Genomic DNA, 12,282 nt, shown 5'->3' with positions numbered 1-12,282 from the left:
TTGCAAATATTTTCTCCCAATCCATCGGCTGCCTTTTAATTTGGCTGATTATTTCCTTTGCTGTGTAAAAGCTTTTAAGTTTGTTGTAGTCCCACTTGTTTACTTTTGCTTTTGCTGCTTGTGCCTATGGTGACCTAGCCACAAAATCACTGCTGAGAACAATGTCAAGGAGTTTTCCCTCTATGTTTTCTTTTAGGGGTTTTGCAATTTTAGGTCTAATGTTTACATCTTTAATACATTTTAAGTTAATTTTTGTATATGACGTAAGATAAAGATTCAGTTTTATTCTTCTGCATGTGGATATCTAGTTTTCCCAACATCATTTATTAAAGAAACTAAACATTCCCCCACGGTGTCTTCTTGGTGCCCTTGTTGAAAACTAGTTGACCATATATGCCTGGGTTTATTTATTAGTTCTCTCTATTCTGTTCCATTTGTTTATGTGTCTGTTTTTGTGCCCGTACCATTTTTTTTGATTGTTATAGTTTTATGGTAGATTTTGAGGTAAGGCAAGGTAATGCATCTAGCTTTGTTCATTTTGCTAAAGACTGTCTTGGTTGGCCAGGCGCAGTGGTACACACTTGTAATCCCAGCACTTCAGGAGGCCAAGGTGGGTAGATCACTTGGGCTCAGGAGTTTGAGACCAGCCTGGGCAACATGAAGAAACCCCATCTCTACTAAAAATACAAAAATTAGCCAGTCTGCTGGTACATGCCTGTGGTCCCAGCTTCTCTGTAAATTGAGGCAGGAGGATCATTTGAGCCAGGGAGGTGAAGGTTGTAGTGAGCTGGGATCGTGCCACTGCACTCCAGCCTGGGTGACAGAGCGAGCCCCTGTTTTAAAAAAAAAAAAAAGAAAGAAAGAAAGAAAAAAGATTGCCTTGGTTATTAGGGGTCTTTTGTGATTCCATATTAATTTTGTTTATTTTTCTATTTTCGTGAAAAGCGATATTGAGATTTTGATAGATTGCATTGACCGGTACTGGTTCACGGCCTGGGGGTTGGGACTCTTGGATTAAAGGCTTAAATGTAAGACCTAAAACTATGAAACTAATAGGCAAAAACATTGGAGAAACACTCTAGGACACTGGTCTAAGCAAAGATTTTTTTTGGGTAAGACCTCAAAAGCACAGGCAACAAAAGCACAGATAGGCAAATGGTATTGCATTAAGCTAAAAAGCTTCTGTTGCAGTAAATTAAACAACCAAAAGTGAAAAGACAACCTACAAAATGTGAAAAAACATTTGTAAGCTATCAATCCAACAAGGGATTAATAACCAGAATATGTAAGAAACTGAAACAACTCAACAGTAAAAGAAAAAAGTGATTAAAAAATGAGCCAAAGACCTGAAAAGACATTTCTCAAAACATACAAATGGCCAACAGGTATATTTAAAAATGCTCAGTATCACTTATCATCAGGAAAATGTTAATCACAACCACAATGAGATATTATCTTACCAGAGTTAGAATGTCTATTATAAAAAAGACAAAAAATAACACATGCTGGTGAAAATGCAGAGAAAGGAGAACTATTGGAGACTGTAGTACGAATGTAAAGTAGCACTATGAAAAAGAGGATGGTGGTTCCTCCAAAACTTAAAGACAGAACCACCATATGATCCAACAATTCCACTGCTAGGGATATCTCCAAAAGATGGGAAATCTGTATACTGAAGACTACCTGCACTCCTGTGTTTATTGTAGCACTAGCACTATTCACAATAGCCAAGATATGGAATCAACCTAGGTGTCAATCGAAGGATGAATAAATAAGAAAATGTGGTATATATACACAATGGAATATTATTCAGCCATAAAAAGAATAAAATCCTGTCATTCCAGCAACATGGATGGAACTGGAAGTCATTATGTTAAGTGAAATAAACCAGGCACAGAGAGACAACATTTTATGTTCTCATATGTGAGAGCTTAAAAAGTGGATCTAACGGAGGTAGAGAGTGGAATGGTGGTTACCAGAGGGTAGGAAAGGAATCGTGGAGAGGGGGATGAAGAGAAGTTGGTTAATGGCTACTAACATACAGTCAGATAGAAGGAAGAAGTTAAAATGTTTGCTAGTAGAGTAGAGTGACTATAGTTAACAACAATGTATTATGTATTTCAAAATAGCTAGAAGAGAAGAAGTATAATGTTCCCAGCACAAAGAAAAGATAAATGTTTGAGGTGAGGGATGTCTCAATAATTTTAATTTGATCATTACACACTGTATACATGTATCAAAATACTAAAATACTCCCAAATATGTATAATAATTATGTATTAATAAATATAATACAAAAATTCCAAGTTTTAGTTTTGGTAATCTTTTCTGTTGTTTTTCTAGTATTGATTTATTTCTTCTCTGATCTTTATTTCATTTCTTCTACTAACTTTGGGCTTAGCTTGTTCTTTTTCTAGTTCCTTGAGGTATAACATTAGCTTATTTGAGATCTTTCTTCCATTTTAATGTAGGTGTTTATTGCTATAATCTTCCCTCTTAGAACTGCTTTTGTTGAATCCCATAATTTTGGGGATATTTTGTTTCTATTTAGCTCTTCTCAAGATATTTTTGTATTTCCATTTTGATTTCTTCTTTGACGCATTGGTTGTTCAGAAGCTCATTGTTTAATTTACACATAGTTGTGAATTTTCCAAATTTACTCCTGTTTGTTGATTTCTAGTTTCATGCCATTTTGTCCAGAAAATATATTTGATTTGATTCAAATCTTCTTAAAGATGTTAAGACTTAGTTCAGTTGGGTCCTAGCAGCGGTGTCTTCTGAAGCTCTCCGTGCCCTCTCCTTTTCACTTCCGGAAACATGGCCTCAGTGGTGGCTGGTCTCTGATGGTGTCATCAAGGTGTTCAATGACATGAAAGTGCGTAAGTCTTCAACGCCAGAGGAGGCGAAGAAGCACAAGGCGGCGGTGTTCTTCTGCCTGAGTGAGGATAAGAAGAACATCATCCTGGAGAAGGGCAAGGAGATCCTGGTGGGCGATGTGGGCCAGACTGTCGACAACCCCTACGCCACCTTTGTCAGGATGCTGCCAGATAAGAACTGCCGCTACGCCCTCTATGATGCAACCTACAAGACCAAGGAGAGCAAGGAGGAGGACCTGGTGTTTATCTTCTGGGCCTCTGAGTCTGTGCCCCTTAAGAGCAAAATAATCTATGCTAGCTCCAAGGATGCCATCAAGAAGAAGCTGACAGGGATCAAGCATGAATTACAAGCAAACTGCTACAAGGAGGTCAAGGACCGCTGCACCCTGGCAGAGAAGCTGGGGGGCAGTGCCGTCATCTCCCTGGAGGGCAAGCCTTTGTGAGCCCCTTCTGGCTCCCTACCTGGAGCATCTGGCAGCCCCACACTTCCCCTTGGGGGTTGCAGGCTGCCCGCTTCCTGCCAGACTGGAGGGACTGGGGGGATACCAGCAGAGGGAGGGCAATCCCTTCACCCCAGTTTCCAAACAGATCCCACACCCCCTGGATTTCCCTCCTCCTTCCTTCCCTGACGGTTCTGGCCTTCCCAAACTGCTTTTGATCTTCTGATTCCTCTTTGGTTGAAGCAGACCAAGTTTTCCCCAGGAACTCCAGTTGTGGAGTGACCTGTATTTTTTTTTAAACAACATCCCCACTCCCTACCTGTTCCTCCCCCTTCCCATGCTGCCAACTTCTAACCGCAATAGTGACTCTGTGCTTGTCTGTTTAGTTCTGTGCATAAATAGAATGTTGTGGAGATGACCCCTCCCTGTGCCGGCTGGTTTCTCTCACTTTTCCCCTGGTCATTGCTAGTCATGGAAGCAGGGCCAGTGAGGGAACTTCAATTAAAAAAAAAAAAAAAAAAAAGATGTTAAGACTTGTTTTGTGGCCAAACATATGATCTTTCTGGAAAATGTTCCATGTGCTGATGAAAAGAATGTGTATTTTGCAGCAGTTGGGTGAAATGGTCTGTAACTGTCAGGTCTATTTGGTCTAGCGTGTAGTTTAACTTTGTTGATTTTCTGTCTGGATGGTCTGTTCATTACTGAGAGTGGGGTACTGAAATCACGTACTGTTACTGTACAGAAGTCTATCTCTTCCTTTAATTCTATTAACGTTTGCTTTATATACTTGGGTGCTCCAGTACTGGGTGCATAGATATTTATAATTGTTATATACTCTTACTGAATTGAACCCTTTTTATCATTATATAATATCCTTCTTTGTCTCTTTTTACAGTTTTTTGACTTAAAGTCTATTTTGTCAGATTTTAGTATAGCTACCCCTGTTCTCTTTAGTTTCCATTTTCATAGAAATTTTTTTTCCATCTCTTCACTTTCAGTCTATGTGTGTCCTTAAAGCCAAAGTGATTTTCTTGTATGTAGCATATAGTTGAATCTTGTGTTTCTTTTAAATTCATTCAGCCACTCTGTAGAATTTAATCCATTTATATTCAAGGTAATTATTGATAGATAAGGACCTGCTACTGCTGCTTTATTAGTTGTTTTCTGGTTACTTTGGTTTTCTTTTCTTTCTTTTTTGAGACAGTTTCTTGCTCTGTTGCCCAGGCTGGAGTGCAGTGGCATGACCTTGGCTCACTGGAGCCTTGATCTCCTGGGCTCAAGTGATCCTCCTGCCTCAGCCCCTGAATATCTGGGACTCCAGGTGTGTGCCACTATGCCTGGCTAATTTTTAAATATTTTGTAGAGATAAGGTTTGCCATGTTGCCCAGGCTGCTCTCAAACTCCTGAGCTTAAGGAATTCACCCACCTTTACCTCCCAAAGTGACGAGATTACAGTTGTGAGCTACCGTGCCTGGTGTTTCTGATTACTTCATCGATCTTTTGTTCTCTTCTTTTTCTTTTGCTGTTTTCCTTTGTCACTTGATGATTTTCGATAGTGATATGCTTTGATTCCTTTCTCTTTATCTTTTGTGTATTTGTATAGGTGTTTCTTTGTGAGTACTGTGAGGCTTACATATATCTTATAGTTATAACAAGTTATTTTGAGCTAAAAACAACTTAACTTTGATCACATCTTTAAAACTGTACACTTTTACTCCTTCCTCTCAAATTTTGTTTATGATATTTGTGGAGGTTAAAGCAACTTCATCCTGGATGCTAATCTGCCATGCTGTCTTCTAATTAACCCTTGTTAATCAGAGGAATGCCTCTAAGAGCTCTGCCTTAACTACTGTAAATCCTGGCCTTAAGTCAAAACAACCTTGATCATAAATTTTGCCCTTATGCAGATTCACATAGCATTCTTGCCTTTCCCTGAGGGGTTTACTTCAATTGTCCTACACATTCCTTCCCTGTGGTATATAAGCCCTGGGTCTGGAGAGTAATGGTGTGGAGATCCACCATTTCATACCATCTCATCTGTGGCTGCTGGGACATGGCTTCTGCTTGTAAGACTCTATTAAATGTTTCTTTCTGAGAAACTGGATATGCCAGTCTCTTTCTTCAGCCTCTCAGCTTCTTTGGAATTTGGGGTAGGTTTGCATATGCCTGCCACTGCAGAACAGTGTCACAATTTACATCTTTTTTTGTTTTGTTTTGTTGTTTTTGAATTTTTTTTTTTTTTGTAGATATAGGGTCTCACTGTGTTGCCCAGGCTAGTCCCAAATGCTGGCCTCAAGCAATCCTCCTACCTTGGCCTCCAAAAGTGCTAGGATTACAGATGTGAGCCACCATACCCAGACTACATCTTTTAACATTGTGTATTTAGTAACAAATTATTTTAGCTATAGTTTTTTTAATACTTCTGTCTTTTAACTTTTATAGTATAACTAAAAATGGTTTACATACCACTGTTATAGTACTAGAGTATTCTGAACTTGACTATTTACTATTGAGTTTTTTTCTCTCATATGTTTTCTTTTCTTTCTTTCTTCTTCTTCTTTTTTTTTTTTTTTTTTTTTTGATGGAGTTTTGCTCTGTTGCCCAAGCTGGAGTACAGTGGTGTGATCTCGGCTCACTGCAACTTCTGCCTCCCAGATTCAAATGATTTTCCTGCCTCAGCCTCCCAAGTAGCTGGGATTACAGGCGCACCTCCACGCCTAGCTAATTTTTGTATTTTAGTAGGAACAGCATTTCACCATGTTGGCCAGGCTGGTCTCAAACTCCCGACTTCAGGTGGTTTACCCGCCTTGGCCTCCCAAAGAGCTGGGATTACAGGTATGAGTGCCCAACCCATATGTTTTCATTTTGTTAACAAGCATCCTTTGTTTTAACTCAAATAACTCCATTTAGCAGTTCTTTTAAGGCTGGTCTAGTGGTGATAAATTCCCTCAGCTTTTCTTTGTCTAGGAAAGTTTTACATTTCCTTTATTTCTGAAGGATAGCTTTGCTGGTTATAGTATTCATGGCCAGAAGTTGTTTCTTTCAGCACCTTGAATGTATCAATCCCCTCCCTCCTGGCTTGCAAGTCTATGCTGAGAAGTCTGTTAGCCTTATGGAGTTTCCCTTGTATAAGTTTATTTTCTTTTGCTAGTTTCAGAATTCTCTGTAATTCTGGACAATTTGACTGTACTATTCCTCAGCGTATTCTTCTTTGGGTTTATCTTTCTTGGGGTTCTTTGAGCTTCATGAATCCAGATGTTCATCTCCTTCCCAAGATTTGGGGAGTTTCAGACAGGCCTCTTTCTCCTTCTTGGATTCTCAAAATCTGTGCATTCATACACTTGAGGGTGTCCCTGAGGTTCCCGATGCTTTCTTCATTCCTTTTGTTGTTGTTGTTCCTCTAATTGGTTAATATTGAACGTCCTGTCTTTGAGTTTTCTAACTGTTTATTCTGCATGTTTGAGTCTGCTATTGAAGCTCTCTATTACACTTTTCTTTATTGTATCCTTCAGCTCCTGGAATTGTTAGGTTCCTTTTTCATGGTTACTATTTCTTTATTAAAGTCTCATTTTGTCCATGTAATGTTTTCCTAATTTTATTTAGTTGTATAGCTGAATTTTCTTACATCTCATTATGCTCATTTAATTATTTTGAATTCTCTTTCAGGCAATTTGTAGATCTTCATTCATTTCAGTTCAGTTGCTGGAGCTTTATTAGTTTCCTTTGGTGGTGTTATGTGTGCCTGATTCTTCATTATCCATATAGTTTGCTTTGGTGTCTGCATTTGAAGGCAAAAGCACCACTTCTAGTATTTATAGATTGGTTTCAGTAGGTTAAGAACTTCTCCTATTAGGCTTTCAAATTAATAAGATTGCCTCTGGGATCATGGTCAAATGGGGTTGGAGCTGGGTCACATGGTTGCTTCTGTGTCTGCAGTGAGGCTGCAGATGGCAGGCCTGTTACCAGGAGCTCTAGTTGGTATGGATCCTTTCTGGTCCCTGAGGAGATTAGAATGTCTCTAGGACCTTATTCCACAGGGCTTGTGCTAGGATGAAGATCCACTTCAGGTTCTACAGACAGTGGGCCTGATGCTAGGTGTACAGCCATGTATGGCTTCCTCTGTGTCCCTGGGAAACTTCCTGCTGGGTCACTTATTAGGTCTCTTGGCAGGCAGTACTATCCTGGTCCACGGCTGAGAGAGAACAGAATGAAGTCACAGGGGTATTTCAGTGTCCACAGCCAGACAGAGGTCAGCAAGCCTTTTCCACAGACTCAGACAGGCACATCTCTCTCTGGGTTCCTGTGCCATAAGCAGTACCAATCTCTGACCATTATTGGGAGGTGCTGGAGCCAAGCGTCACAACTATTTCAGAGTCTCCTGTGGAACTGAGGTTGGCAAAGTGGCCCTGGGGACTCAGGTGGGTATGTCTCCTTCTGGGACCCTATGCCACTTCTGATTTCTGACCACTGCTGAGAGGGGCTACAGTCAAATTTCAGAGCCATTTGTGTACACGGTGGGGACTGAGGTCAGCAGGTCTGTCACCCTGAAGCATAAATGGGTGTGACTCCTCCCAGGTCCCTGGGTTAATGGGTCTAGTAGCAGGACTAGGGCCAAACATGACTCAGAGCTGAGTCAATAGGGAAAATGGGTCATTTCCAGATGGGCCAACAAGGGCGATTCTGCCCTCTCAAAAGGCCCTCTTTAGGCCAGGTGCAGTTGCTCATACCTGTAATCTCAGCACTTTGGGAGGCTTGCTTGAGCCCAGGAATTCAAGACCAGCCTAGAAACAAAGGGAGACCCTATCTCTAAAAAAAAAATAAAAAAATTAGCTGGGCATGGTGGAACACATCATAGCCTAGCTACTTAAGAGGCTGAGATAGGAGGATTGCTTGAACCCAGGAGTTTGAGGCTGCAGTAAGCTGTGATCATGCCACTGCACTCCAGCCTGGGTGGCAGGGCGAGACTCTGTCTCAAAGAAAAAAAAGAAAAGGCCCTCTTGGTCTTGGGCTGCATCAGCATTTCACAAACTCCTATCTGGATCCCAAAGCTTAACAAAGGCACTTTTGTCTGTGGATGCCTGTTAAATTACTATTGCTGTGGAGGGATATCTTGTCAACATCACTCCGCTATTGTTTTTATTTGGAGGTTTTAAGTATGGTTAAAGTGTAAATAAGGTTGGGTACAGTGGCTCACACTTGTAATTCCAGCACTTTGGGAGGCCAAGGCTGGTGGATCACCTGAGGTCAGGAGTTCAAGACCAGCCTGGCCAACATGGTGAAACCCTATCTCTACTAAAAATACAACAATTAGCTGGTGTGGCGGCCTGTGCCTGTAATCTCAGCTACTTGGGAGTCTGAGGCAGGAGAAACACTTGAACCTGGGATGTGGAGGTTGCAGTGAGCCGAGATCGTGCCACTGTACTCTAGCCTGGGCAGCAAAGTAAGACTCCATCTCAAAAAAAAAAAAAAAAGTGTAAGTGAATGCTAAATTGATAATGGGTAGACTGTGGTTTGTACTGTATTAACTTAGTTAAGCTAGAATTATGTTCCTCAGAATCTTTTTCTATGTATACTTCTTGGCTGAAGATGGCCTAAAGAGGAATTTGTGCAATATTTGGAAAGCAGAATCTAAGCAGAGGCCATTATTCTGTGAAGGTAACCTGCTCAGATGTGGAAACACACTATAGAGAGGCCAGTGGATTCCAGTTTGTCCTCACTCCTCTGCCCTATGTCCAGTTCTTTTCAGTGTGCAGTTCTCCCTCCCAACTGCTGATCCTGTGGGCAAACAGTGGCCCCGGGTCTGCCACCAGATGCTTGGCAGCACAGAGTCAAAGGCAGTTGCAAGCTGGGTGCAGTGACGTGCTCCTGTAGTCCCAGCTACTTGGGAGGCTGAGGCAGGTTGCTTGAGTCCAGGAATTAAATTGTAACCCAAGTAGAATAGTGTGACTCTGTCTCAATACAATAAAATAAAATGAAAATAAAATAGGCTGGACGTAGTGGCTCACACCTGTAATCCCAGCACTTTGGGAGGCTGAGGCAGGTGGATCATGAGGTCAGGAGTTTCAGAATAGCCTGGCCAAGATGGTGAAACCCCGTCTCTACTAAAAATACAAAAAAAATTATCCGGGTGTGGTGGCTGGTGCCTGTAATCCCAGCTATGTGGGAGGCTGAGGCAAAGAATTGCTTGAACCCAGGAGGTGGAAGTTGCATTGAGCCAAGACCATGCCACTGCACTCCAGCCTGGGCGACAGCGAGACTCCATCTCAAAAAATAGAAATAAAATAAATAAATAAAAATAAAATACATTTTTAAATCTTATCCCATATTTCCAGGCTAGGAAACATGGAACTACGTTGTACACCCAAAGGCAGTTGCTGCTGAGGCACAGCTTCCTGTAGATATTCCTACAAGCCTTTCCTCTACAGTCTTACTGTGGCAGTTGGACAAAGTGGTTTCTCTAGTTACTCACTTTTAAAAAAAGTTTTACTTTTTATTTTTATTTATTTATTTATTTTCAAAAGATCTCTTGGTCAGAGTTTCAGATTATCTTGCTGGTGACTCCTCTGATTCTCCAATTTCTCTCCCTAAACGTCACTTCCTTGGCTCCTCTTACAATTGTGTAAGATATAATAATTCCAGTAATAAATCTCTTACCCCAATCCTAAAAGTAGTTCTTCCCTCACTGAACCCTGACTGATAGAAATGGGGAAAGTCCTGATGGAATTTGAACCTGTTACACCTGTTCCTGAGACCCTGTTACAACCTTGTACTTCCTACATTTAATTGTTCAAACATTATTTGGATTCTGTTTACGAAACAAAACTTTTCTCCTCAAGCCAATTCGAGTTGCTTTTCAGGTATATGTAATCAAAAGATCTGTAATTAATACCCCATGTCAGTGTCAATTGTGGGTCTCTTACATGCCTGCATGTCTGTGAGCAGAAACAGACTGCCTATGTTCCAAATTATCTTTTCAAGGATGTTCATATAGTGAACAACCCTGGAAGAGAGAGACAGTGGCTCCCTCTGGTACAAAGGGCAAGTATGCATTACCGTCCATTTGAAAATATTTGGTTCCCTAAACTCCTTCTTGTAATGCAACCCACTGTTGGTGCAGGCATTATCTTGACCCTCTTTCACACCAGCCTGCAGGAACTGCGGGCCCAGGAAATAATGCAAAAGGATGTCAAAAATGATGATACTCTGATTACTGTTATTGCTATGAACAATAAGCTGCCCCTTGTTTCTAACCCAAAAGACACAAAACTGTTGCAGGATACCTTGTCAGCTTGCATAAAGAGTGAAATCTCAGATCCTTTATAGTTCTTGAAAATGAGATTACTCTAGACTGGCATAATTTCATAAGTATTGTTCACAGGACTTTTCAAATAGAACAGTGTATATACCTATGATATGGAGTAAGATTTTAATAAATGAGTAAATGTGTTAAGTTTTTAAGAAATACATTCCATTTACGGCCCGGTGTGGTGACTCACGCCTGTAATCCCAGCACTTTGGGAGGCCGAGGTGGGTGGATCACTTGAGGTCAGGAGTTCAAGACCAGCCTGGCCAACATGGTGAAACCCAGTCTGTATTAAAAATACAAAAATTAGCTGGATGTGTTGGCACATGTCTGTAGTCCCAGCTACTCAGGAGGCGGAGGCAAGAGAATCGCTTGAACCCAGGAGGCAGAGGTTGCAATGAGCCGAGATCGTGCCATTGCATTGCAGCCTGGGTGACAGAGTGAGACTCTGTCTCAAAAAAAAAAAAAAAAAGGAAAAGAAAAAAGAAAGAAATTCAATTTATTATATTATTATGGAATAACAATTACTTTATATGCATAAATCTATTTATAATTTGTAATATAAACAAGAATTTGGTCAGGCAGGATGCTTTGATTATAGTAATAGAAACAAAGGTCTTTCTAGTTTATGCCAAAAGGGGGATTTCTTATAAAATTACAAGGATACCTTAACAAAGCAAAGAACAACAGCTGAAGCGAGGCCTTAGAGACTGTGGCCAGTAATACAAATCGAATCTTGCTAGCTTAAGCAAAAAGGAGATTTTATAATTAGGATACAAGAATACCCTACCAAGCCAAGAGTAGGCATTAGAGCCATACTTCATGAAGGGCTGGGACAAGGGAAGAGAGCATTGTTAGAAAGTCAGAAATCACACTCTTCTAATCTCTCGTCTCCAGTTTTCACTTTGCAAATGTTTCATTGCCCCCTCACTGCATATTTGGTGTTTTTGTTTTTTTTTCCTTCCTAAGCCACATGGTAGGAATGGCAACCCATAACTCCCCAGTTTGTATTTCCTCTATTCCAGAGAAGAGTCAGATGAAAGCCAGAATCTCTTACCTCCAACCCCAAATTCCTAGGGAAGTTTTAGGACATCATCAAAATTAGAAATAACTCCCCTCTCTGGGATTGGAAGTAAAACAGAAGTTTCAGGACACCAAGAGACAGAGGACAATTACAATTTTTGTTTTTACTGCCTCTTATAGAGCTTGAACTTACTTAGATTTAGGTGAGGATAGCTGTAGATGTGCTGGAACCCACAGCACACTGTGTGAAAATGACCAGGTGCTTCAAAAGAGAGAGCAGTTCTAACTCCTTTTACGATTGCCCTTGGAATAGGAATGACAGGCCTGGGTAATGCTATAAACGTATTTGAGGGAGAGTTCTTTGCATTTATAGTAGGAGGTAGGATTTATCTCTCAGGAAGGTATGAATAGGTCTTAGTATGGGTAATTTAAGCACAAAAGCTAATATGCTTGTTAATGAGTCATTTTTTCCCAAGGGGAAGAAAAATATTAATTACATGGAGAATGTTTAGGAAGAAAAAGAAAAGAAAAGATTACATAGTAAGTGTCAGACATCCCTCACAACTGTAAATAGAAATTTGACCAAGGGTCTTATAGACTGGAGAGAAACTCTAAATCATCTAGCATGAGTCAGGTGCCT

At 40.6% G+C, this 12,282-nt stretch overlaps 1 pseudogene across 1 annotated transcript; it reads left to right on the top strand.

Annotated features, from left to right (window-relative positions):
• The first annotated feature begins 2,432 nt into the window (after positions 1-2,432).
• LOC101002285 lies at positions 2,433-3,972 on the top strand (annotated as a pseudogene). Its single transcript, XR_648003.4, has one exon. The product of XR_648003.4 is annotated as a cofilin-1 pseudogene (transcript).
• The last annotated feature ends 8,310 nt before the right edge of the window (positions 3,973-12,282 follow it).

The sequence above is a fragment of the Papio anubis genome, chromosome 1 (assembly GCF_008728515.1).
Source record: "Papio anubis isolate 15944 chromosome 1, Panubis1.0, whole genome shotgun sequence".
NCBI classification, from domain to species: Eukaryota; Metazoa; Chordata; class Mammalia; order Primates; family Cercopithecidae; genus Papio; species Papio anubis.
Note: the sequence above shows the minus strand (reverse complement) of the source record. Positions and strands in the feature narration are given on the sequence as shown.